Source organism: Camelus ferus, chromosome 14 (assembly GCF_009834535.1).
Source record: "Camelus ferus isolate YT-003-E chromosome 14, BCGSAC_Cfer_1.0, whole genome shotgun sequence".
Taxonomy (NCBI): Eukaryota; Metazoa; Chordata; class Mammalia; order Artiodactyla; family Camelidae; genus Camelus; species Camelus ferus.
In genome coordinates this window covers 12805718-12831022 of record NC_045709.1, presented here as the reverse complement: position 1 = coordinate 12831022, position 25305 = coordinate 12805718, and the positions used below count along the sequence as shown (strand labels likewise).

General features: G+C 42.4%; 1 long non-coding RNA gene across 1 annotated transcript; it reads right to left on the bottom strand.

Moving 5' to 3' along the window:
* Positions 1 to 1431: 1431 nt before the first annotated feature.
* Positions 1432 to 22222, bottom strand: LOC116668487. The gene is made up of 3 exons (XR_004325591.1): positions 22211 to 22222; positions 17218 to 17222; positions 1432 to 1549 (listed from the first exon to the last, which is right to left on the bottom strand). It is a non-coding gene; the product is annotated as an uncharacterized LOC116668487 (long non-coding RNA).
* Between the last annotated feature and the right edge of the window lie 3083 nt (positions 22223 to 25305).

Here is a 25305-nt window from a genome sequence, read left to right as displayed (position 1 = left end):
GGGCAGGTGAGTTAAATGCTGTGGAGCAAAAATTAATGACAAACAACTACCACAACCAAACACATGAATGGATAAAATATATTGGATACATTCAGCTGCATTAAAATAAAGAATCTTGTTCATCAAAAGCATCTTGAAGAGATTTCAAAACAAGTCATGAAAAAAAGAAGATATTTGCTCCCTGAGTACTCGACAGAGGGTTGTTATTTGGAATGCATAACAAAGTCCTCTGAATCCACAAGAGGAAATAAAGAAATGAGCAAACATAGCAAGAATTTCACAGAAACATAAAAATCTTATAAACATGACAGTATTTTTAACGTTATAATATAATCAGGAAAATGGAAATTCAAAAAAACAATTAAGATACAATTTTGTACTTACCAAATTAGCAAAACTTAAAATCTGACAATAACAAGTGTTTGTTAAGGATAGAAAAACAAAGATTTCTAGTCCACTGCTGGTATTAGCCTCAATGGGAGTAAATCTTTGGGAAAATAGTTTGGTGTTGGTTAGTAAAGTTCGACGACTATGTCTGCTCTGAGCTAGACATTTATTCCTAGGGCTATAATACAAAGAAACTCCTGCTTGTGGGGATAAGATCTAGTAAGTGTATAGAGACATTGCTTGTGGTGTAAGTTGGAAATACCCAAATGTTTATGAATAGTAGGAGTGGAATAGTATACATCAGTGAAAAATATCAATGACCTTCAGCTACTTATATTATCATGCATAGCTTTCAAAGATGACAATAAATAAAAGAAGTAATTCTAGAAGGAAATCTACAATATATTTCACTTATGTAAAGATTAAAATCTCAACAATATATTGTTAGGATAATCAAAGTGATTAAACTATCAAGAATAACAACACAGTGATTAAATAAAATTCAGAATAGTGGTTGAATGGGGGAGGAGAGGGAAAGAATTCATGGGGGCCACAAAAACAGTCTGCAAAGTACTAGTTATCTTTTATTTTTCAAGAGTTGTCTAGAGAGTATATGAATATTCATTTTACTGTACTCTTTAATCATATGCCTATAAGTGTACTCACTCTTTGAAATTTGTGTCCTAAATTTCACAAGTAAAAAAAAATGATGTGTTAATTAGACAAAGGGAATAATGATGGTAGTGGTGGTATTGGAGAGAGTGACCATATTTTTAAGCCATGTATTGGCAGCTATTTTTTTGTCCCACAGAGGGTACGTTTAGATGCCTTCCTGGAATCCTAGTGTAGGGACAGCTTCCTCACATCCCTTTCCCTGAGTGTGTACCAGTGACCTTCATGAGGACTTGGCAGCTCTTTATTGAAAGGGTAGGAGAGGGGAGTGAGTGATAGGTCCAAGGAGAGAGGATGTGGGTTTGGTCCCTTGGTCTAGTGACAAATTTCCTTGTGGCACAGCTACAATGGTGGCGGTCCAGGCATGTGGATGGATCCCAGATCTCCCACCTGTCCTGCCCCCATATGTGGACCTCTCGTTCCTTACTCTCAGCTTTCCTTATCTTGCAAAGCACTCTTCCTTTAACCCTTTCTCCTTCCCTTGTTTCTACTTTGTACATGTGTTCACCCCCACCCACCCTCTTTAACTCGGGTCTCCCTGATTCAACAGTCTCTTCATATTTAACAAACATTGCCTCCTTGTGTGTTGAATTCCAGTTTTGTTTCTCCTCCCTCTGATTATTGCTGCCCCATAAAGAGGTGTGAGTGGTTTCTGGCTGGTGTGCCTTCCCACCCTCGGGAAAAATAGGAAAGTGAGCTTTCGTCCTGCGGGGGGTGGGAGGCCTACGGGGCTGCCAGGGGGAGGCTATCAAGCTGGGCTGCACTACCGCGCTCCCCAGCAGTGTCCAAGCACGTGCCTTACCATAGCACAGACTGAATTCCTCCCGAAGACTTCATCCAGCGTGCAGAAAAATTCATATTTTGCCCATAAAGTAAATTTGACCCCTCCTTTTTTTTTTTTTTTTTTTTTTTTTTGGACAACCAGGACTAAGTATTTGGGACTTAGGCAAAGATATGCTTGCCCCATTTTTGCCCTGAGTTGCATTACAAAGTACTCTCTGTTAACTGACACTGGCTGGTGAGAAGCAGGGCCACTTGACTTGGGGGGGGTGGTTTGTGCTGCTTTTAGAAGCAGGCTGTTTGGGTTTGAATGTCAGTTTCACCCCTTTACAGGCTGGCTCGCCTTGGACCAGCGACCTAACCAACCTAGAGCAACTTTCTCCATCACATAGCGACAGTCGTACCCCCACCAGTGAAGTGAAATAGTTGATGCAGAGCACCTGGCACACGGCCAGAGTTCAGTGCTAGTTATTATGATGTCATGCACAAGCCGCATTTGTCTAATTACAGGGCTTTCCCTTGTGAACGATGAGGGGTATGGGTAGGGGCAGGGCAGGGCAGAGCAAGGCGAGGGAGAGATTAACGCATCAACATTGGGTGTTTTTATCCCAAGTAATAAGCACTTTGGAAACATAGCCTTCGTTTTGTGGGACAGGTTAGTGGAGGTAAAAAGAACCCAGGACGGTGATCAGTTGAAAAGGAAGACTATTTCTTGGACCTCAATAGATCACTTTTAAAAAATAATCAAAACGTTTACTTGCTTTTTCAGAATGTGAGCCAGAAAGACATTTGGACATGCCTGCTTTTAGGAAGAGGCTTATGAATCTGTCTTCATTCCACGTTTTCCTCTGAGGAAGAGAGAGACAGTAAATGAGTACAAAGAGTTAAAGGTTTCTTGTTCTTCTTTCTTTTCTTTTTCCTTCTGTCAAAAGACAAGGCTGACTTGTTAAATTTCACATTGGAGCTGGAACGCAGATTTTGGGAGAAATGTCCCTTGGATTCTGTCAGCTCTCAAAAAAAGTTTAAGAGAACAGTGGGAGGCAAATATGCGTTAGACAGGTTGGGGGTGGGGGGCATGCTAGTACTGCCCAGGCCTGCCAACGGCTGCCGATTTGATTTCCCTCTGTCCTGCCAGCGTTTGGGGAAAAGGAGCTGCCTGCTCTTTTAAACAGAGATAAACAATAGAAGCTGACAGGAAGCTTAAGGAAGGCAAAACCAGGGTGCGTAAAGGGGGTGCAGTGGAATCTAAGGCTCTGCCTTGGAACTAGCAGGCTCTCCCTCTCGGATTCTTCTAGAACTCCAAATTTGAAAAAAAAAAAAAAAGATGTTTTAATACATTGTTAGGATAATGAGATAGTTCTGCTAGTCTGTTTCCCCGTCACCGCCCTGTGGACATCTACAAGAGTATCTGCGTGAAAGATCCTGACATAAACTGTAAAAGGCATCCAGACAAAAGAAAGAGAGGTGTGTTCCACCCGCTTGCAGAGGGTGTGCTGGCAAGGCTCTGGTTACTCCCAGATGGGGAGAAGTCACTGGATCCTCCTAATTTTAGGACACAGATCAGGGTTGGTAAAAGAGACCTGTGAATAGAATATAGAGCTCTGCTATCCTGAGGAACTTTCTGGATGGAGATTGGATCCAGGTTTCTGAACCTGAAAAGAAAGGAAAAAAACACTACCTTTCATGGAAGCTAAGAGGTCTGATCTGCACTTAAAAGGACACTGCAGTCTGAGGACACCTGGCTTTCCTGGGTGGTAGTAAGAAATGGGCCTCCGATTCTCAGAGGGAACGAAGTGGCCTGGATGCAGGGGTGGGGCATGTTAGGAAAATAGCCTTTGGTGGACCCAATGGTGCTGTGAAATCTCCCATAAAATAAGTTAGAGGTTCCATGTCTAAACATGTCTCTGGTGATGACCAAGATCCTTGACTTCTATGACCAGTGGGGTCTGAAAGACATGGAAATACATAGAAACATATAAGAATAAATGGATCAGCATAACGTATGATCTCAGACTCAACTCTGGATGTATGGTAAGCCAGACACTTCTTGGATTTGGGAAGATACAAAAGAAATATTTACTTTCATAATATCATCAAGAATCACTGAGACTTGTTCTAGGAATACTAGGAATTAAAGGACAGATTCCAAGGGTTTTCTCTGTCTCTTCTGTAGTTTTGATGACATGTAAGTAGTTACACAAACCCGTCACGCATTTATTTACTCAGACCTTATTACCAACGTTCCCCACAGTTCGCCAGTTCAGTCTAGCGCATTGCCTCTCCTCTTCCTGAATGAAGTGGCACAAGTCCACTTTCACACCCTAAACCAGACTCCCATGCACACCTACACATGTAAATTTCAGGCATGCATGAACACACATTCACGTCCCTCCCCACCCAGGGTTATCTGGGGGGACGTAGGCTGGGAGGCAGGAAATAAGGATTCTAGTTGTGGCTCTCTGGGTCATAAACTGGAAGACTTAAACTGCTTGTGATTCGGTTTCTTCATGGCAGGAGGAGTGGGACTGGAGTATCGAACTATAAAAGCCTTTTCTTCCAAGAGGTTATAGAGAAAGGTGGGTAGAGTGGGAGGTTAGTGAATCGATCAGCATCTAAGGCATTTCTAAGCAAGAGAGAAGTGGAAATACAGACTACTCTTGGGAAACTTACATACAAACACTCACACAGTAACTTTAAGTCAAATTATAAAATTTGGGGGCCTACTCCTTATTGGGTATTTTCAAGGATGACAGTCAGCAAGGGCCATATTTCTCCTTCCATCAGTACCTTGGCCACCTCCATGGCTTCCCAAGATAACCCACCCCTCTTGGGGAGGGGGCTCCCCTAATCATTATAAAATTCGTTCTCTAGTTGAGATAAAGTCTGCCTGTTCTTGATTCTTTTCATTATTATTATTTAAATCCATTCTCTTCCAACCAGAATATGAAACAAGCAGGGAATGACAGTGCATGACAAAAGAGTTCCCAAAGTAGGCTGTGCACACCCTTTTCAGTCACCAGGGGAATGCAAACTAAAACCAGAATGAATTATCTCTACGCAAACATCAGAATGGCAAAAAGTTAAAAGTCCGAGCGTGAGCAGGGATGTGAAGCCACAGAAACTCTTGGATGTTGCTGGCTAGAATGTCAAATAACACAAGCACTGTGGAAAACTGTTTGACGATTTCTGCTAAAGCTAACGGAGGCCCATCTTATTATCTAGTAATTCACACCAAGAGAAAGAAATTCGTATGTCCACAAAAATCCACACACAAGAATGTTCAGAGCAGTTTTAGACACAATAGCTTCAAACTAGAAATAAGCCAAAAGCCCACCAACTGAAAAATTAATAGTAGCGTATTTGTACAGTGGAAAACCACATAGTGATGAAGAGAGAAAAGCACTGAAATACACAACAGCATGAACGTATCTGATAGAAGTTAGGTTCCGTGAAAAACGCCAGCCACAAAAAACCGTCTCCTATGTGACTTCTGTTCCTTTGAAGTTCATGAAGTGTCAAGACGAACACTTAGTTGAAGTCCCTTTTGAGCTGCTCCCCAACAGGCTTGTGGAAGGAGGTGATTCCACCCATGGCAGCAAAGGGGTGAGGGTGGACCCTGCCCTCAAGTATCTTTGAATTGCAGGGGTGATCTGAGAAGCCTGGAGAACGAATGATGATAGAATTCAGAGTTGTGGTTCTCTGTGGAGGTGGGAGATGGACATTAGAGTGGGAAGGGGCACGGGGGAAACTCACGGGGTGCTGAAAATGTTCCGTACCTTGGACCACCTAGTGCTTACAGAAATATAGGCATGTGTAAAAATCATCAAACTGTGTTATTATTAATTCACCTTATGCAGTGTTTCTCTCTCAATAAAAAAAAAATAATAAGTAACTGTGAATAAAGCAAACAAACAAGACATGAGGTGTGGAGCAGGGAGGACCAGACCAGATATGGAAATGAAGGTAGGGAGGGCTGTGTGCCTTGGGTCTGGAAAAGGCAAGGAACTGGGGGCTGGAAATACTACGCTGAACTAAACCAGAGCCATCCAAGATTCTGCAGATGATTCAGTGAGTTTGTCTATCCCTCTCTAGCATTTCATTCTGACTGAGGGACGAAGACGCTTAGCGTGGTCCTAAGGTGGGTTCCCTGGAAATGAGCTCTGAGATGGAGACTTTTGTGGAGGAGTTTTACCAGGAAGTGACCAAAAAGCCAAACCATTCAGCCCTGTATATATTTGTCTGCGTGTATGTGTGGCAGACCATTTCTCCTTCTTCATAAAGAAGATGATCAGGGGTACTTCCCAAATATCTCTGGCAATTTGAAGGATTTGCCTTCACCTGTGTCTTTCAGCCCCACTTGGGAATGGAGCAATGTGAGAACAAAGGTTTACTTTTGGCTCATACCTACATACCAAGACCACGCATTCTTAAACCAAGCCTGGTTTTTCTCCCTCCTCTGTCAGCTGGGGACCCACACAGGCAGCAGTGGATGTGAGCAGCCAGAGAGGCAGTGATGTAATAGGAGAGGATGACGTGAGGGTCAGGACCCCTGACTTATCCCCTCTGGCTCTGGCCCAAGTCCAGAAACTGGGCGAGGGATCATAACTCTTTATTGAGGCAGCTGCCTCAGTCTCTTGATCTTCTCAATTTCTTTTGGTTTTATAGCTTAAGCAGTAAACTTGTCCTTGGTCCATCTATCTCGTCTGTAGGGTTTCCATTTACGATTAGCCACCTCTGTAGCTCTCTGTGGGTCACACCACCCCTACCCTCCAGTTGCCACTTGGCCTAAATACTTATTATGATAAATTTATTCACTTGCTTTCGGGCGTTAAGTACCACCAACTGGCTTCCATGGTTTCAGGATCTTATCATCTTCATTGCAATCAGGGATTCAGTTGTGCAACAAGCATCTCTTACCATCAGCCAGGCCTGTAGAAGAGAGGCACCAGTGAGCCGCTCAGTGAGGCTGGCTTCCTCCAGGCCCTCCCATGGTACATGGTCAATGGGGGGCTTCCGCTCTTACGTGGTACATTCTCTCTCCCATACCTCCTTCCCTGAGCCTTTTGATTCCTTCCACCCCTGTTTGCCAAAGCCATTCTGGCATTTCTACTTCATTTAAGATAAGCCATCCCTGACCCTGGGATTTCAAGGGCCATCCTACTCACAGAGTGAGGTCTTTGCCAGGGTGTTACACTGCGTCTCAGGAGAACTCGCCCACACTGATGAACTCTGTCTTACCTAATTTGATATTCCACCTTCCTTGGCTCTAGCCCCACAGCACTGTCTCAGCTCCTGTCTCCCTCTGGGTCCCAGAGCTTCTTTGGGGATGGTCTGTCTTCTCTCTTACGAGGGTCAGCTCTTACCTCGCTGGGTCAGTGCTGCAAGGCAGATGCTTCTGCATTGCCTTCAAAGGGTGAGGAGGGATGCTCCCCTTTCAGGGGAAGGAATTGGCCACTTCCGCAGACTCAGTGAATTCAGGATGACATGGGGTTTCGAGGTTCTTGAGTGTATTGACCCAGATGTCCCCATCCGAGATCTCAACCAATAAGGCCCTGACCTTGGCATAGCAGACTTTGGGGGGTTGAGAATTCATTAATCTCTGGAGTCCCGAGACTGTTCCTCAGTTTTTCCTGTGCTCTAGCTGTAGAGGAGAAGATAGTCTTTTTATATGCAATAAACGAGGCCCTCTGCCTTTGACAATTCACCTTATATTAGTGATTAATCACTTGGGTGGTTTTAAACATCAGCACATTTTGACACACCTGCCAGCCTTTGGGACTCCCTTCTAACAAATAAAATGTGGTTGAATTGAAAATTGATGCTGCATGACCTCCGAAGCCGAGCCAGAGAGAGCAACACAGCTTCCACCCGACTCTTTCCTCCTTTGGCACTTTTGCCCCGGGAACCCAGCAACCTCGCTGTGAGAAGGCCGAGCAGCTGCACGGAAGGGCCGCGTGGAGCCGTTCCAGCTGACGGCGGCACCGGGCCTGCGACTGCACGAGTCCTCACGTGATTCCAGCCTTTAGCATTTCCATCTGTTGCTGAGAGGAAGGGAGATGTGCTGTCTTTGCTGGGCCCTGCCCCAGTTGCAGGTTTGTGAACAAAATAAATACTGTCCTTGTTGCCACTAAGTGTTAAGTTGGTTTGTTACAGAGCACTAGGTACTAGGACCATCACCCTCAACCTTCCATTGTCTTTCTGCAGGTCACGGGTGTCTTTCTGCAGGACGCTGGTGGCACTGAGTAACTGCCATCCTGTTCTGCAGTCTCTATAATGACTGCTTCTCTCATATGTTTCAACCCCTTTAGACATTACAGCAGCCGGCATCTTCTCTTGCATGGGTACTTCTTCCCAGTTCTCCTTTGATGAAAACCTTAACAAACTGCACAACCACAGCACAGAGATGCCAAGGACTATGAGGATGCAGCCTACCACTGATGAAGGGGTCCTCACTGTCATCAAAAATCTCATTTATTTTTCTAAATTTTTTGTCTTTTTTGGGGGTGGGGGTGATTAGGTTGGTTGGTTTGTTTGTGTGTTTGGATGGAGGTACTGGGGATTGAACTAGGACCTCGTGCGTGCTAAGCGCTCACTCTACCACCGAGCTATCCCCTCCCCCAAAAATCTCACTTTCAATTCTGCTTTCTGGAACCTCTCCACCACCTCTTGTCACAGCTCTCTGGAAATGGGCATTGTCTGAGAAGAAAATCTGTATACAGGGTATTTACTGGGGACCTGCACTCAGAAATAATACTTGTATGGAAATACTAGAAGCAAGATTGGGTAAAGGTAGAAGTTGATCTGTGATAGAGATTCAAATTAGACCTTGGAAGGTAACATGAGGTGGTCTGCAGCTGGGATGGCCGTTTCTAAGTGTCCCAAATTCAGGATAGCGAGCTAAGCCTTTCACTTTTACAAGCAGAGAGCATGACCTCGGGTGAAGCACCTCCCAGAGGGCACCCCCAGGCGGGAGTGCAGGAGCCAACACTCCCCAAAGTCTCGGGAATGAATCCCAGGCTGACTTCGGTAGAGAAGACCTGGGTGATGCACCAGGGTTTCTAGTCCAAAGTCTGGGTGATTCTGGGTTGGAGAGAGTGATGAGGGCTGAAATCGTGATAACGGGAAGCTAAGGAATCTTCAGGACAAGGTGAGAGGAAGCAGTGAGATCACGCAATCTTTACCTGATCGGGTCATCCCAGATCATGGAACCCCATGTAAGTAAATCAAACAGAGACCAGACAAATGTGCTTTATTTCCTGCCAGCCAATGAGCGCTCATACACACACACGCACGCGTGCGTACACACACACACACACACACATATAAAATTATTGCTTTAAATTACTCAGTCTTGTACTCTGGTAATGCACAAGTGCTCTCTGAGCATGCTCGAGAATCATTTATCACATCATTTTTAGAGTCAACTCCTTGAGGACATTTTCTTTAATATCTTTCCTGACTTCCCTTTAATTCAGCAGCCGTCCACTAATTCCTTTTATCCTACCCCCAATGCCCCAAATATTATCATGTTGCCTTGAAATATTTATCTTGGACCAGTTTCCAATCTTGCTTGATTCATCTCATCTTGCTTCAAGGGGAAGTTTCCTTTGATGTTAATAGTAAGTTGCTTTTTTGAAGGGCTACATGTGGTTATTTAAGAGGATAAGAAAGAATCTTGATCAGATCACTCAGTCCGGCTGTCAAGTCTTTCATTCTTTTAAACTTATCTCCATGGAGTTCCTTTAGACCCTCTGACCAAATGGATATATTTTCCATTTTGGAGGGAAGGGAGTTTTTGGTTTTTCTGCCACTTTTTGAAAAAACTGTCCTCATTGTGGAGTGGCACCACGGCCCCAAATATCTGCATTAAAAATGCTTCTCCTAAGAGAATTTTCTTCCACGTTGCTTCCAATTTAGTGAAAAAGCAAGAGGTAGATGCTGACTTTCAGCTCTATTTTAAATGCCTTCTTTTTGTGTGTGTGTGTGTATATATATATTTTAAACAATTTTCAACCCATGTTTCAGTACCTTCTGCAAATATCACCTTTTCTTGTAAAACTTCTCTTTGCCTCTCCAGGCAGGGTTAGTCAGATTTTCTTCCGGACACTCACATGGTTTATTCATTCATTCATTCATTCCACAGTTGCTAACTGAAGTCTACTATATGTCAGGAATTGTATTGAATTCAGAAGATAGATATAAGAAAATCCCTGCTTTCTTAGACCAGTGGAAGAGAGAAAGACAGAAATAGTGATTATAATACAGTGCCAGGATGCTACAGAAAAGAACAAGAAGATTCTACTTGGACTGAGTCTTAAAGGATGCATGAGGGTTTCCCAGTTGGGGATGGATGGATGTTTTGGGGGAAGGAGGAATCAGCCTGAACAGAGGCAGACTTCTTTAAGAGAATCCCACTTAGTTAGGAAAGGCTAATGCACCACACATACAGAGGGAAGGGCTGTCAGGAGTACTGGAAGACAAATCTGTGCTGAGTCACGTGGGAAGTCACTGATAGTTTATCCCGATGGGAGTCATGCAATCACCCTTGTGTATTATTCTACTATAAAAGAGTTAAATGCCAAATAAAGTAAGAATAATTTGCCTAAAGAAAAAAAATTAAATATTGGATAAGCAAGCAAAAACTGAGTAACATTTATAAAGAATAAAATATATACTTTGAATATTCTTAATATAGAAGTAGTTTTTAAAATCAGTTAGGAAAACCACTAGCATTCCAATAGTGGGCAAAGGACACATATGAACAATTCACGAAAAAAAACAGTAACTGTGTTTTTCTCTATAGGATGTAATTAATGGGTTATTTTAAATTTCTCTGTATATCTGTACTCTTCCAAATTACCTTAAAATGATTATATGTTACTTTTAAAATTATTTGTTAATGGTAAAGAAAATAATTTACAAGGTCCTCTGGTAAAACTGGATGAATTTGAAGACAGTCAGATGAAGGAGTGCCTTAGTTCAAGCTGCTGTAACAGAATGTCACAGACTGGGTGGTTTAAACAACGGACATTTACTCCTCATTGCTCTGGAATCTGGAGTCGAGATCCAGCGCCAGCACGGCCAAGTTCTCGGCGAGGACTCCCTTCCTGGTTTGCAGCTGGTGTTTTCTTGCTGTGTTCTCACTAGCCTGAGGGAGAGATCATCTCTCACAAGGGCACGAATCCCACCATAGGGGCTTCCACCCTTGTGACCTAATTGCCTCTACAAAACCCCACCTCCTAATACCATCATATGGGGAATTAGAGCTTCTACGTATGAATTTGGGGGGAACACAGATCCTCAGTGAACAGCAAAGAGTGAACTACATCACAAAGTCTTTACTGGGTCTGAAAAAAGAGGGTCTGAAAAAAGGCAGTGGGTGCAGAACGAAGGAGAACTGAACTCAAGAAATACTTAGAAAGAAAATAAATAAGACACAGTGATTAATGATATTCTGAAGTTGGATATATGAATTTGGGCTTCGGAAGAAAGAGTAGAGATTTATCAGGACTGTTGTCCTCAATGATCTTATCATGACCTATCTGTATAGGAGATATATCCAAAGTCCAGAATACCATTCCTAGAACTGAGCTGGGAGTTATGTGATTACAGAAACTCACAATAGATGTGATTAGATGACTGTTTCCTATGAGATGTTAATTGATGTTACAAGATGGAAGAGTTCCCTGGATGGGAGCTTTGGGAAACAGTAGGTTAGCAAGCGTCTATAGGAATATTTATGGGATAGAGTTTCTCCAAGTGTCTATTACACTAAAGTGTACTGTGAGTCACCAGTAGTGGCATGGAGTGTGCAGTGTTTCTGGTTTAACAACAATTTTTTTTTCAGCATATCTCTGGAACAAATATTCTGTGGTACCAATTGGAAACCACAGATTAAACATTTGCATAATTATTTTAAATACAAGATATACATTGTGACTAAGAAGGAAGGAAGGAAGGATGAATCAAGGAACATCTACCCAGTATACACGGTAGTAACAAATATAAAAAAGATTTATGTCAAGAGACACACAGTGGTCAACAATAAAGCATAGAAACACAGATAAAAGGAGAATGGTTAATAATTCTCTTAGAGCAAAGAACGGGGTGACCTCCCCCATGGACTTGCTCATCTCTGGAAGGAATTCCCTGCTGTGGCGATGGATATACTATCAGGCTATCCCATTAATTAAACTTTGGAGTCAGCATGTGACAATATTTCTCTTTATAAATTAACAAATTAGCATTCTGCTTACACTGCAGCACGAAGCATCCTGCATGATTAGGTCAACTTGAGCCTGATGAACTCTGAGGGACTGAAAATTGAGTTTCTGGGTTTATGTAAGCTGAGGGTCAAATCATCAAGCATGGTCAATACTCCAAGACAATTCAGCTCACTCTCCTCCGCCAGCCTCCTTTACTTACCCACAGACTTTCTTTTAAACTTCAACACCTTTTGAGGGGTCAAGCTTTTTCATTTTGACATCTCCACTTTGTAGATGAGCGACAGACACATAAGTGAACATAGCACTTCAATTTTTTGGAAAGTTGTAGCCAGAATAATTGTCATTTTTGCTTTCTGAGCCTAGTGACAAAGAGGTAGATCTCTCAAATGACGGAGAGATCAAACAGGGAAGCATTTGACTCAGTGGTTCTTTTCAACAGTGGTGTTTCTTGGCTAGCTCCATGAAGATTCCTATTCCTGGGCCATACCTGAGTCACGGTGTGAGTTCTAGATAAATAACGAGGCAGTCCTTTAATCTTGAAATGGTCTTTGATTCGTCTTCTACTATTTTCCACTCTGTCCACAGGTACAGACAGCCAAGTGCAGGAAGAAGGACGTTGCACCTGCCATTCTTCCAAGCTCTTGGTTTAGCCATTGTCCCAAGGATGGACGATGAATGTGTCATTTTCTGGGCTTGCTGTAATCTTTCTAAGGAGAGCTGATTTCATGGTTTTCTAGTTTGCATTCTCCTTGTATTGTCTGTTAGGAGGAGAAAATGGTGATTTGTTCTTTTCAGAATAGAACATGAATGGCTATATGCTTTAAACAGGCTTATAAATAGGTATATTCCAGTTGGTAAATGTTTCCTGCTTTGAGTGACAATCCATGCCACCTCATCCTCATTCAAATAGCAGGAGGAAAGGAGGTCCTGAACTCAGTGGGTGGGGAACGGACGATGCATCAAATATTAAAAAGCTGAGGTCAAAGCATTGCTGTTTATTACCGTCATGTTTCACAGAATATATGAGCCATTAAAATTCCAGTACTGTACCATATTATTGTGATAAAGATTGTAATGGGAACATGGAATGACAGCACATGAATCTGTCCTAATAGCACCGGTGGTAACACGAGCAAGGCACAAACAAAGCCCATTCCGATTATAACACTGAAATGATCATCTGACGCTTGGTCGGAAACCCCAGCCGTGCAAGACCCCAGCCATATAACAACGTGAGTACAAGTAACATCAGGATGGTGAACAATGCCGTGTTTTAGTGGACAGCTTGTTGGGGTAATTAATCATTCTTAATCCTGCAACATGATAAACACTTCTAACCTGCTTTTGCGCAGTTTTAAATGCGTCTCTTCCCTTGCTTGTCTTCACGATGCAAGAATAGTTGTTTTATGCTACAGCCCTTAAGAGCTCGTCAGATGCTGGTGTTATCCGTACAATCCTTGTATTACTTACTCTTTCTGCATCTCGGTTTCTTCATCTGTCACATGAGAGAAAAAATACATCTGTATCAGAGGGTGACTATGACATGAAATATAGAGCATTGAGTTCTAAAATACAGTGCTCAAAAAACCAGCTGTTGCTGTTAGTAACAGGAATCATGGTGTCATTGGAGAAACGTTTTCCCTGCTCGGTAGGAAATTTCAAGGTAGTGTCACATGGTCACAGCTCACTCAGCAGTGAGGTTTACCCTTCACGCCAACAGCATCCATCGAGGTGTCCTGATCGCCCATCCTTACTTGAGAGGATGGGGTTTATGAGCACCCTGGCATGTCCGAGAGGGACTGTCCACGTGCGAATAGGTCAGATGGTGGGGCTGAGCAAGTTTTCTGAGCTCAGTTAAGGACAAGTCCAAAAAAGGCAGTGGAGAGGCAACGTACTGACGCCTGAAGCTTGGTGGTCTTAAGTGGGCAACAAACCAGGAAAGGGAGAGAAGCCAAAAGAGTGTGTGAATCAAGCTGAAACTCCTCTAGGTATTTTATCCAGAAGGGATCTAAAACTGGCAAGTGGGTGCTGACACACTTTTTGGAGGCATGCAAAGTGTAGGCTGTAGGTTCCTCCTCCAGGAACAATTCCTAGAAAATCACCACTGAACTGGTCCACTTTTATCCCAGTCAGGAAGATGGAAATTTAGAAGGCACTGCTGGAATTTTAAGAATATTCCACACTTGCTAGCAGTCCAGGGGTCGTCTGTTGGCAGAGGTACAGAATGGTACAATCCATCTAGGGGGAACCTCACACATTTAACAACGATTGAGTATGCATTTCATTGACTCAGCAATTTTGCTTCCAGGGATCTATTCTACAAACGCACAAGTGTGAAAAGACGTTATGTGCGAGATTTTGCACCCTGCTATTGTATGGAAAAATTGCATGTACAGAAGAGTTGTTTAATAAAACATTCATAGAATGAAATACTATGCATCAGTTTTTTTTTAAATGAGGATGTTCTCAAGACACTGATTTGGGAAATCTCCAAGATATATATTACAAGAAAAAAGCATGGTGTTTAGGCAAAGTGCTAAAAGTGAGTCTGGAACATCGAGTTGTACCTAAAAGCAAGACAGGCACTCAAAGATGAATGGAAACAGGTGAAACAAATAGAGGACCAGGCCAAATCTGAAACATCAAAGTTTTGAGCATCAAAAAGGATACTGATGGTGACCGATGGTAATACATAGGGTTTGCAAAAAGTCCATGAGACAAAAATGATACTAAATTAAAAAGTGTGTCTGTTAAGAGGAAGTTCTTACTGAGAATTTCAGCTAATAAATGTAGGAAAAATGATAGAATTAGAAAACTCCTATTTACAATTTCAATGTAATAATTGATTCAGACAAGGATCATCAATAGATAGTAAGAACTATTGGGTGAAAGGTTGTGTGAAAGAGGGTAATCACAGAGCCCTAGGGAACATGTTACAAAGGGGAACGTTTCCTTAACAATGGAGACATTTGGTGAACAAACCTCAACCAAAGTAATCAGATGTAGCACCATCAATAAGGGAAAAGGCTGAGCAATTCAGTGCCTCCGGACGTGCAGCAGTGGGAAGGACATCTCATCACCTACACAGAAGTCTTCCCAGAAGAGAGTGTCCTCAACGTACAAGTAGAACAGACCACGAGTCCAGGTGGTATGGTCTGTGCAGCAAATGGCCCGGATGCTTCAAAACTGTTAGTATTGAGACACGTTAAGAAAAATTCCAGGCAACTTTCCTAGGTTAAAGGACATTTAAGAAACATGAAAATTAAGTGCAATTTGCAATTTCCCAAATTAGAAAAAAGTACACAATTACAGAGGACATTATTGGCACAACTGGGGAAACTTACCTATGGACTGCGTATTAGATGTTCCTGAATCAGTGTTAAGTTTGCAAGCTGTAAAAATGACATTTTGGTTACTTAGAAGTTACACACTGAAGTATTTAGGAATTACATTCACAACTTACTTTTATAGGGGTCAGCAAAACAACAATAAAAAAGGTGGACAGAGAGAAAAATGTACAGGTGGAAAAATGTTAAAAATTGGAAAATCTAAATCAAGTATATGTTAGTGTTTATTGAAATATTCCTTTTGATTTTTCCCATTGTTTTGAAATTCTTCAAAATAGAGGCAATGTGAATTTTAAAATGTGACCTTTTATAAACATGACCTTATGTAAGTTTTAAATTACAAAACAAATGTTTAAAAATAAATAATAAGTAAATAAATGTTTAAAAATAAATAGATAAATAAAAATGGAAAAATTAAAATGTGACCTTTTTCCAAAGTAAATGGAACAGCGTATCTGGGATGTCACCTCCATGGCAGAAATAAAGAGGAACAAAAATATTCATGTTTGCATAAAGAAACCTTGGGAAGGTAAATTTTAAAATCCAACAAAGTGTTTTCAATAGGGAGGAGAGAAGAGGGTGGGAACCATGCTCTCAGTTTATAACTTTTTATATTGTTTTGCTTCTTTATGTAAATACAATATCTATTAAAAACCATAAAATTGAATAAAAATGCAATAAAACATAGATGAACAAAGACTCCTGAGTCAGGTTTCTTGGAATCAACCCATGTTCTACTACCTACTAGCTTACCGTCACTTTTGTGAATTCCTGAACTCGCAATGCCTCCGTTGTCTTATCGGTAAAATGAACGTTAACAGTAACACCTCCCCGCTAGAGCCGTTGTGAGCACCGAAGTCCTCTGAACATTCCTGGTGTTCATCAAAGGAAGTTTCCCAAAGGAAGAGAATCCTCAAACCAGCAGATACAATTGAAATTGGGTCCATTTTGTTTTCATTTTCCTTTTGTAGAGAAGCTCAATTTGGTCCCCTAAAGAGTTCTTTTTCTAATCCAATTAAAACATGGTGACCTTTTGTTGTGTCCTGGTGACTTATTCTAGGACACTAGGGGGTTAAACCTCACACAGGTCTTACTGGACTGATTCCAGTAGAATTACTGGGACTTTGGACTCCCTCCACTGTTTCTCTTTGAAATGTTTACCACTTCAATATTTTTGGGCTTCTTCCATAACCTATTTAACAAAAAACACATTTTCATCAGTGCCTTTAGTCTTTTCCATACTGGCATTCTTTGGATCTTAAAAAGGAACACTGTTTGGGCTAATTAATTGCTTCGCAAGCAGTCAAAAATCAGCATTCTTTTTTCTGTTATTACTATTGATGGATGTTAGCCTGCATTATTAGAATTCCTTTACCATATTAATATTTATTAGATGAGTAAGTATTTCCTTGGATAATTGCCCTTTTGGAATCCAAACTTTTTTGGGGAGATAAACTTTCCCAGAGCAACTTATGCCTTTTATCCCTAAATAATTAAAGTGAGCGAGATTCCACTTGAGATAATTTCATGTTCATTCTTTTTCCACATTTGGATCTCAGCTCCAGTAGAAATGCCAATAGCCATGTAGAAGTCCCAGTCTGCCTAGGATTTGCCCCAGCAAATATGCTACTTTTTCCCCACCTTCTCTAAGTCCACACCTTCCTCATTCTCAGTAGATGAACTCCCCTCAGTCTGGATAATTGAGAACACACATCAGGACCTTATATCACATACATATATCACATACATACAATTGAGAACATATATCAGCATTTCTGCATCTCCAACTCAAAATGTATGGGCACCTTCACTTGCCTTTTCTTTCTGAGGAGAGCATGGCTTTTCTCCTTCACTTACCCAAGTTCTCAGTTGTTTCTTGATCTCATACACTGCCTGTTTCTCCAAGATACTACTCTATTCATGAAATATTTATTCCTGAGATATCTGTTGCATTTTTCTTTTCTTTCTTTCCGCTACTCCTTCTCCTTGGCCTTTAGTACACTCATATGTTTCCTATCATTAAAAATAGTCAGCTTGCTCTCCACCATGTAAGCATACAGCTGGAAGGCGGCCATCTGCAAGCTAGGGGTGGAGTTCTCACCAGAAACCAAATCTGCTGGCACCCTGATCTCAGATTTTCATCTTCCAGGACTAAGTACAGAAGAATTCTTCTTTGAAGATGGAGCAGAAGGAGTCAGGGATACGGCCAAGATGGTGGGATAGAAAGACCGAGAGCTAAGCTCCTCTCACAGGCACACCAAAATTATAACTATTTATGGGGCAAATATTGATGAGAATAACATGAAGACGAGCAGAAGAGTTTCCACAACTAAAGATAGAAAGAAGGAACGACCATGATACAGGTAGAGGGGGCAGGAAGGTCAAGACCCAAATCCCCAGGTGGGGGACCCACAAATAAGGGAATGAAGACAATTGCAGAGGTTCTCCCCAGGGAGCAAGGGGTTTGAGCCTCACAGTGGGCTTTCCAGCCTGAGGGCCCTTCACTGGAAAGGCAGGTCCCCAGAATGTCCCGCTTTGAAGGCCAATGGGGCTTCCAAATGGGACAGCTAGAGGACTGCCGGAAGCAGAGACTCTGTCCTTAAAAGTCACATGCGAGACCCCACATGCTCCAAGATCCAGCTCAGGGGCAGTAATTTGAAAGGTGCCGGGGTCAGGCCCACTTGTTGATCTTGGAGCGCCTCCTGGAGAGGCAGGAGGCAACTGGGACTCCTTGTGGAGTCACAGAAAGCTTGCTATGCAGACCAGGAGCTCAGAAGACAGATGTGGGTCCCCCAATCCATACTGGAAATAACTGTGTACAGATGGTAACTGAAGTCAGGGCAGTGAATGAGATCACGACAGTGGGTAGTAAAGAAACATAGGACAGACCAAGGAAACTTCTCGGCCCGTGATTTCTCCCGCGGGGGAAGGTGAGAGTGTGTGAGTAAAAGCCTAATTTCTCCAGCTGCACAGGGCGCCGTCAGAGCTCAGACAGCAGATCAGCCTTAGACGACATAGGGGCACCTCGTCCTCTCCGGCTAGGTGCAAGCCAGTTTGCAGACGTGGTTCAGGGAAGTTAAGGAAGTTCCTGCTTAATGATACCTAATTTTTTCTGTAAAGCCAAGAGCAAGTGTATTTGCTGGGAATTAGGGAAAATAATTAATTTCCTAGGCTGCCTGGAAATTCTTAATTTATATTTCTATGGAACATATGTCATCCCCTTAGGATCTCCTCGTCGGGAACTGTTAGTAATTAAGGCTTTTTAGTAGGCCAACTGTAAGTGCTGATTTTCATCATTTATTTCCTAATTTATGCTGCTCTCCAACAAGAAAACTGCCATGTTATTTGGCAGAGCTAGACGTCCACCCCTCTCCTAGCAACTGTTGATCACGAAGTTCCTAAATTTTACCATCAGGGATCCCTTTTAGAACATGCTCCCACTAGCCCTTATGTATTTGAAAGATGCTGTCTGGCAAACAGACTACATTTTACAGTACTAAATAAATGTCTATTTTTTATTGATTTAATGTAACATTTGCCCTCAGCCAAAAAAAGTAACTGATCAGTATGAGTACTGGTGTTTGATTGATCTAATTTTGATCAAAATAAGGGAAATATGACATTTCAGTTATCCTGTGCAGTCCTACTGACGAAAAACGTAGGATGCGTTTTGGGTTTTTCTAAACATTAAAAACAACTTTTGGACTTCCATTATTTCTTAATAGAATCTTGGGGGAAAGTCTACTGATAATACTGTGGCCACCTCAGCCTCGATTTTTCATTGTGGTGTAACTCCTAATCTTAAGGTGTCCAATTTTAAAGCATTTTCTTTCCCAAGCCAAGGATGTGAACTTCAATTGCCTTGCATGTATATTAAGCTTTTAGTGGAAACTTTTTAAAAAAGCGTCACCTTGTAAGTAAACAGATAATTCAGTTCCTCTTCAGCAAACCAGGCCATCACATACAAAATTCCTTTGTCCTCGAAAGGGAGATTTTTAACACTCAAATATCTTGAAATAATTGAGAGTTCTAAATTTCTCTTTGAAAAGAACAGTGAATAATACCTTTATGATAAAGCTATCAAGGATGATTTTGTTCATTTTAATGCTGATGCTTTAAAATATGCTGTTTAGACTATGTAGGAAAAAATCTATCCATTCAATAAACATATCTTGAGCTCTCTCTTATGGGCCACATAATATTTTAGGGTACAAATGTGGGTATAATAGACACAAACCCTGTCCTTGCATGTCTTCTATGAAAGAAACAATAATGCAGATAACCGTAGTATTATACATGGCTATACTGTGTAGGGGAATGGTAACAACTTGAAACATGAAGGGAAAGTACAATGTGCAGTGAGGGATTATAACAGGACAGCCTAATTCAAATGGCGATTGGAAGGCTTCTCCAAGGAAGTGCCATTTGATCAGAAGCTTCAAGTTTTAGTAGGTTTTAGCTGGAGAAGGAGGGGTGGGAGGGATTTCCAGGCAGCAGAACCAGAACCTTTGAATGCTGCGTGGTAGGAACGAGCTAGGGTATGGGAGCCAGAAGGGCACTTCTGGGTGCTCAGGGGATAGGAAATGGTTACAGTGAATACATTTCTGTTAAGAGTTGTATTTCTGGACTGTAAGTTCACTTGCCAAAATGATTTCAGCAAAGGGTGACTCACTTACAGTAAACATTTCCCTTTTGACAGTATCATAAATTAAATTCTGAAGAAGGAGGTGACAAGGAAGACTAAGTGACCTACTTGGGCCACAAAGAATGCTCCCAATCCTTGGCATATATGGTGTTACCAAAGTGTAATCCATCAGTTTCAGGAAAAATTGAGAAACCCAACCATGTTGAAACAAAAATTAAAATATGAATACTTCTATCTTTATAGACTACTGGTGAACCACATCGGTGATCGCTTTCCAGTCTTCACAACCAGAAAGCACTGGTGATTCCTTTGTGTGTTCATCCCCATTCCTCACCTTGACTAAGGAGATGAAATGAAAACCTTTGGTTGTCAACTTCGTTCTATGTAATCATTGCCCAGGGGAAACTCTGGTGATGACACCGTTTTCTTAGCATCACTTAATAAGGATGAAGGACATGACCCTAATTATAAACGTCACACGTCTTCAATTTAAAGGGTAACTTAGAGAGATCAGTGCTGCCATTTGTAAAAGAAGAGCAGCACAAAGTGCATGCACGTGTTTTCAGTGAATTGTATTCAAAAGGCCCTTCCCTATCCCGGAAAACTCAGCAGACATCATTGCCCTACCGTTAAGCCAATTATAGTACCCATTCACCTTCTAAAGGAGGAGTAACTCATACAAGCCACAGAGATAGCCCTTGGTAAATGAATGCTTTACTGAAGAGAACCTTCTGGAAGTATATTTGTTCTCCACCGGGACTCAGCTCTCACCACTACATTTTTGACAGTTACTCTTCCTGTTTTTAGACACGTAAGTTGCCAGATATACTTAAGGCTGGGAACCTAAGACCTTCTAAGACACGCACAAAACCACTAGGGTGATACATCCCAACTGTTGCTACACAGCTCCTGGGGAGTTCCTAAGGTAACTGCAAAGGATTTTCAAATGTAATACATACAAAATATGTATTTCACACAGAGATAGGTACTATTATTTTTCAAATGTGTATGGGCTACTATGATAAAAAATTAAAATGCTACCACTTTAAAGCATTGCTGAATTCATAATAACTTTTTTCTTCATTATATTTTTTTAACCAATAGGTAGAAGAAATATGATCATAAGACCACTTTTTCAAAGAAAAATTAAATTCTGCTGCTGCAAAAATCTAAGAACTATGACTACATGTTGAGTTGGTAGATTAAAGCAGTGGTTTTTCAGCTTTTGATCACATATCATTATCAGTTAAAAAGTGAGCTCAGACATCTCGATTAATGTAAATTTATTTATAAGTAATATGACTGTATTGCTATGCTAATGTATTTATGTGCTTTATAAAAGTTCTGTAAAAGAAAGTTTAAAAATAACCTGCCAAAAAATAAATATAACCATTAAAAAATTTCTTCCAGCCCCTCTGGAATCTGGCGGCCCATTTTGGAAGATCGCTGGCTAGAAAGAGAGAATGATATTAAAGGATATCGTTTCTAGAAGTAAGAGGAATTAAGTTAGTATGTTCTGGGAGAAGCTGTGCAGGTCAGTTAGGCCTTGTGGAGAGCGCTTCTGGGCACTGCTGGCATTAAATTTTCTACTGACTCTGGCCATTAGTATAGCAGTAAATCACAAAGACACACGTCTACATTGTCCCACCCGTTTTACACATCAGTACTGCTGTTTGGAAAGAATCACATGGTGGAAAAGACAAAAACGCGCTGTCCTGGTGCCCCATGTAGACTGACCTGCATCTGAAGCCATCCTGACAGCCTGCTGCGTCCTTTGATTGCCATTCACATTTCACTATAACCCCGAGGGCTGAGCCTGTCATTAATACGGCAGAGTGAACAGCATGTTTGAACTGGTCTCTGTGGGGACTCGCAGGAGCCTGGCAAGATGTCATGGAGTGAATTCTCTCACTAAGATGCTAAATCCAGGTCAGTATACATTTGATATTTCATATCCTTCAAAAGGTTGGTGGCAGTGGTGGGAAGATGTTTCTATTTGCAGAACACAAGGGACTGTCACTAGAGGAAGGGAAAAGGCTGAAACACATGAGGACCAGAACAAGGAGAGACTGCTACAGATGTTACCCACGGAGTCAGCCAGGAAGATGAAGGTTTAAGAGCTGCATCACCAGGACTTTGACCCCAGTGGTGACCTAGAGGAGGGAAAAGACTTAGGGGTACCAGTCTTGGGATAAGAGGGTTCTTCTGTCTGGCTGGGCCATGGTCAAGATCAAAATAGTAGGGGTGGAGGAATAGCTCAGTGGTAGCGCACATGCTTAGCATGTGTGACGTTCTGGGTTCAATCCCCAGTACTGCCGTTAAAAAAAATTAATTAATTAATTAAAATAAAATAAAGAAAAATGTACACCAGAAATTGACACGACATTGTAAACTGACTATACTTCAGTTTAAAAAAAAAAAAAAAAGATGGTGGAAGAATGAGAAGGGAACCACAAGGGAGATCTCTTGCTGGTCTCTTCTGAGTGAGAGGAAAACACTGGGGCCAACTAACTAAATCCTGGGCTGGAGCAGTGCCAGGCTTGCGAAAAGCTGGGAGGGACAGGAAGCAGAAAGGCGTTCTCACCAGAACGAGGTGTTCTCAGAAGGGGGATGGTAAATGCTAATGGGAATTGTGATAATAATGGGGGAGAGGATGGGAAAGATCTCCTTGTTTGGGAATCACACACCCTTCCACATGCAACTGGCCTCAGACTCTGCGGTGATTAGGCCGGTCTGTCAGGAAAGGCCAAGGTCATCTCTGCTGGAAAACTCCATTCGCATGCCTACAGGTGAGGATCTCTGAGACGTTACCTGGGTCCTGTTTCATCTACTTCTGGGCACTCTTCCTTGCTGGCAAAGGTCAAAGGGAAAGATAAGACGAAGGAGAATGGAAGGACTTACTTGGAAAAGGCCTGGTGGTTCACACAGGATTCTTCCCTCAAGAGGAAGTGAGAAAATCTGAGTAGACAGAATCATGACAACAGGCAAATCATGACAACTTAGGACAATAAAAACAACACACAGCAGGACAGAACTGGCAGTCAACAAGTAACTTCTACATGCTTCTAAGTCATGGGGATGTGTCTGCAGTTTTTAAAACATTGGCTTTTATAAATTAGGATTTGGTCTCTGTTAACAAACAGAAAAGTGTTTCACTGAGGGTATGAGATGTTTACGAAACTGTTGGAAGTTGAGTCTGAAAGATTAACTCTCAAGAATAATCCCACAGAACTGGCCCACCAGGGGAACTGCTGACTATCCCAGAACTGTATTCTTACACGCTGCTTTCAAGAGGATGCGGACACAGCTCTCTGAAAGAGAAGAGAAGAGTAAATGCTCACAAAGGAAAGGAGTGTGTAAACAAGACCAAGATGGAACAGGAAGGCGCCGTGGAAGCACAGCGGGAACCCACCTACCTGGACGGGCGCCACTGCTGCCCTCCCAGCGGGGAGGGGGTGAACTGGGCGGGGCTGACATCATTCCTTGCCCACCAGCCTGACTAACACACCAAAGAGGATTCATTGCCCCCTGACTCCTTCTGACCTTCCTCCAGCCCATTTCTTTCTGTCTTCCCTGCGCTTTCTTCCAGCGCACAGGATGTCCCATTAGTTTTACTCTGAGCTTATGGTCCTCAGTCCCCTGCTGGCTGACAGCAACACCTGGGGCTGGTCCTGTCAGCCTGTGGCGTAAAAACAAGTATTGTACGGAAATGAGAACTGGGCGATGTGTTGAGACAGAGGCTGTAACAGTTTGCTTCTGCCACTGATTAGTGGGCAACTCAGACAGTATCTTATACCCTATATCCATTTCTTTCCCTATAAAATAAAAAGTATTTTTTAAAAGGAGGCTCTTTAATGCTAACATCCTATGACAGACAACTGCTTTTAAACAAAATCTGAGAGGGCAGAATGTGAGCTGAGGACCAAAAATAACTGAAGGGAGAAATTCACAAGCACATCAAAGAGAAGGGCGACCCTGAGTCACCGTTATCTGTTCCTAGTGATCGTTAGAGCTGCTGATGGCAGGGAAACAGGAGCCCCGACAGCCTGCAGGTGTGAACAGCTCAAGGTGTAGATTGTCCACTCCATGGCTTATGTGCCCCCCATTTTTCAGCGTGTGTACCATCCTTTAACAGTTCACTGATCCACTTCCTACTTCATTTTAAAAAGTGCTCAGCACAAGGAAGCCCCATTACCTGCCACTTCCAATGGCCTGCGGTTGCCTCGTTCTATCTCTTGAAATAGCTCTGGGCTCCGACGACCGTCCAGCACTCCAGCCCTGTCAGAGCAGAGCGAGCACCTGCGACGTGCTGAAAGCTTGAGTCTGATTATCTTATCCTCCTGAGATCCTGTTTTAGCTCTTTGAAGTACGTAAGCAAGAGCCCACAGAAACCATTAATCATTTTGATGGTGAGGAATTAAACTCTGCTTCCCTGAACAAACCCAGGTGATGTCTTTGCATCATATGGACCACTAGCTGTCTGCTGCCCACACCGGAAGAGACCCCCACCCCTGCAGCACCTCCACCGAAGTTTATTTCCTCTTACTTCTTTCTCCCTTCCTCTCACAATCTCCTTACCCGCCAATCAGTCCAAAAAAGATTATACGAGGTAGCGAGCTTTTCAAAGAATATTTTACCTTAATTTCTCCCTCTTCAGGCTAACCTGCAAACTGGAGGCATTCATTAATACTTAATAAAGTAATTTATTTTGAGCCCTCAGCCAATGTTTTCAAAGGACTTTGCAAGCCTCAGCTCATAAATCTTTACCCAAGAACATCATTATGCTATCAGAGATGGAAGAACTAAGACACAAAGTTGTTAGGAGAGGCTCCCAAGGTCCCAACGTGAAAGATACACCAATCTGCTTGAGCACGCTGTGCACCTGGAAGCCATTAAGGCAAAGGGGATGATGGGCTTGGTGCCCGAGTCAGTAGTTCTGGGTAGAGTCTCCCCAAATGTGGCCTGATGCTGGCCTGTCCCTGCCTGTGCGCAGCTCCCCATCTCTGGGGAGACAAGGCCTCCTGGGAACCTGCTGCCTCTCCCAAATTCCCCATCGACGGAGAACAGCATCTCTGGCCACGCTGGGGGAGTCTTCACCGTCTTTTCTCCCTTCCTCTAGGTCATCATTTTCCATTGATCCTACTTCAAAACCCTTCTCAATATCTATTCCCTTTCCCTTTCAGCTATTAGTTAATCCTTTAATGAGTACAAACATCCCTTATTATCTTTCATATGGACTTTTGCACAA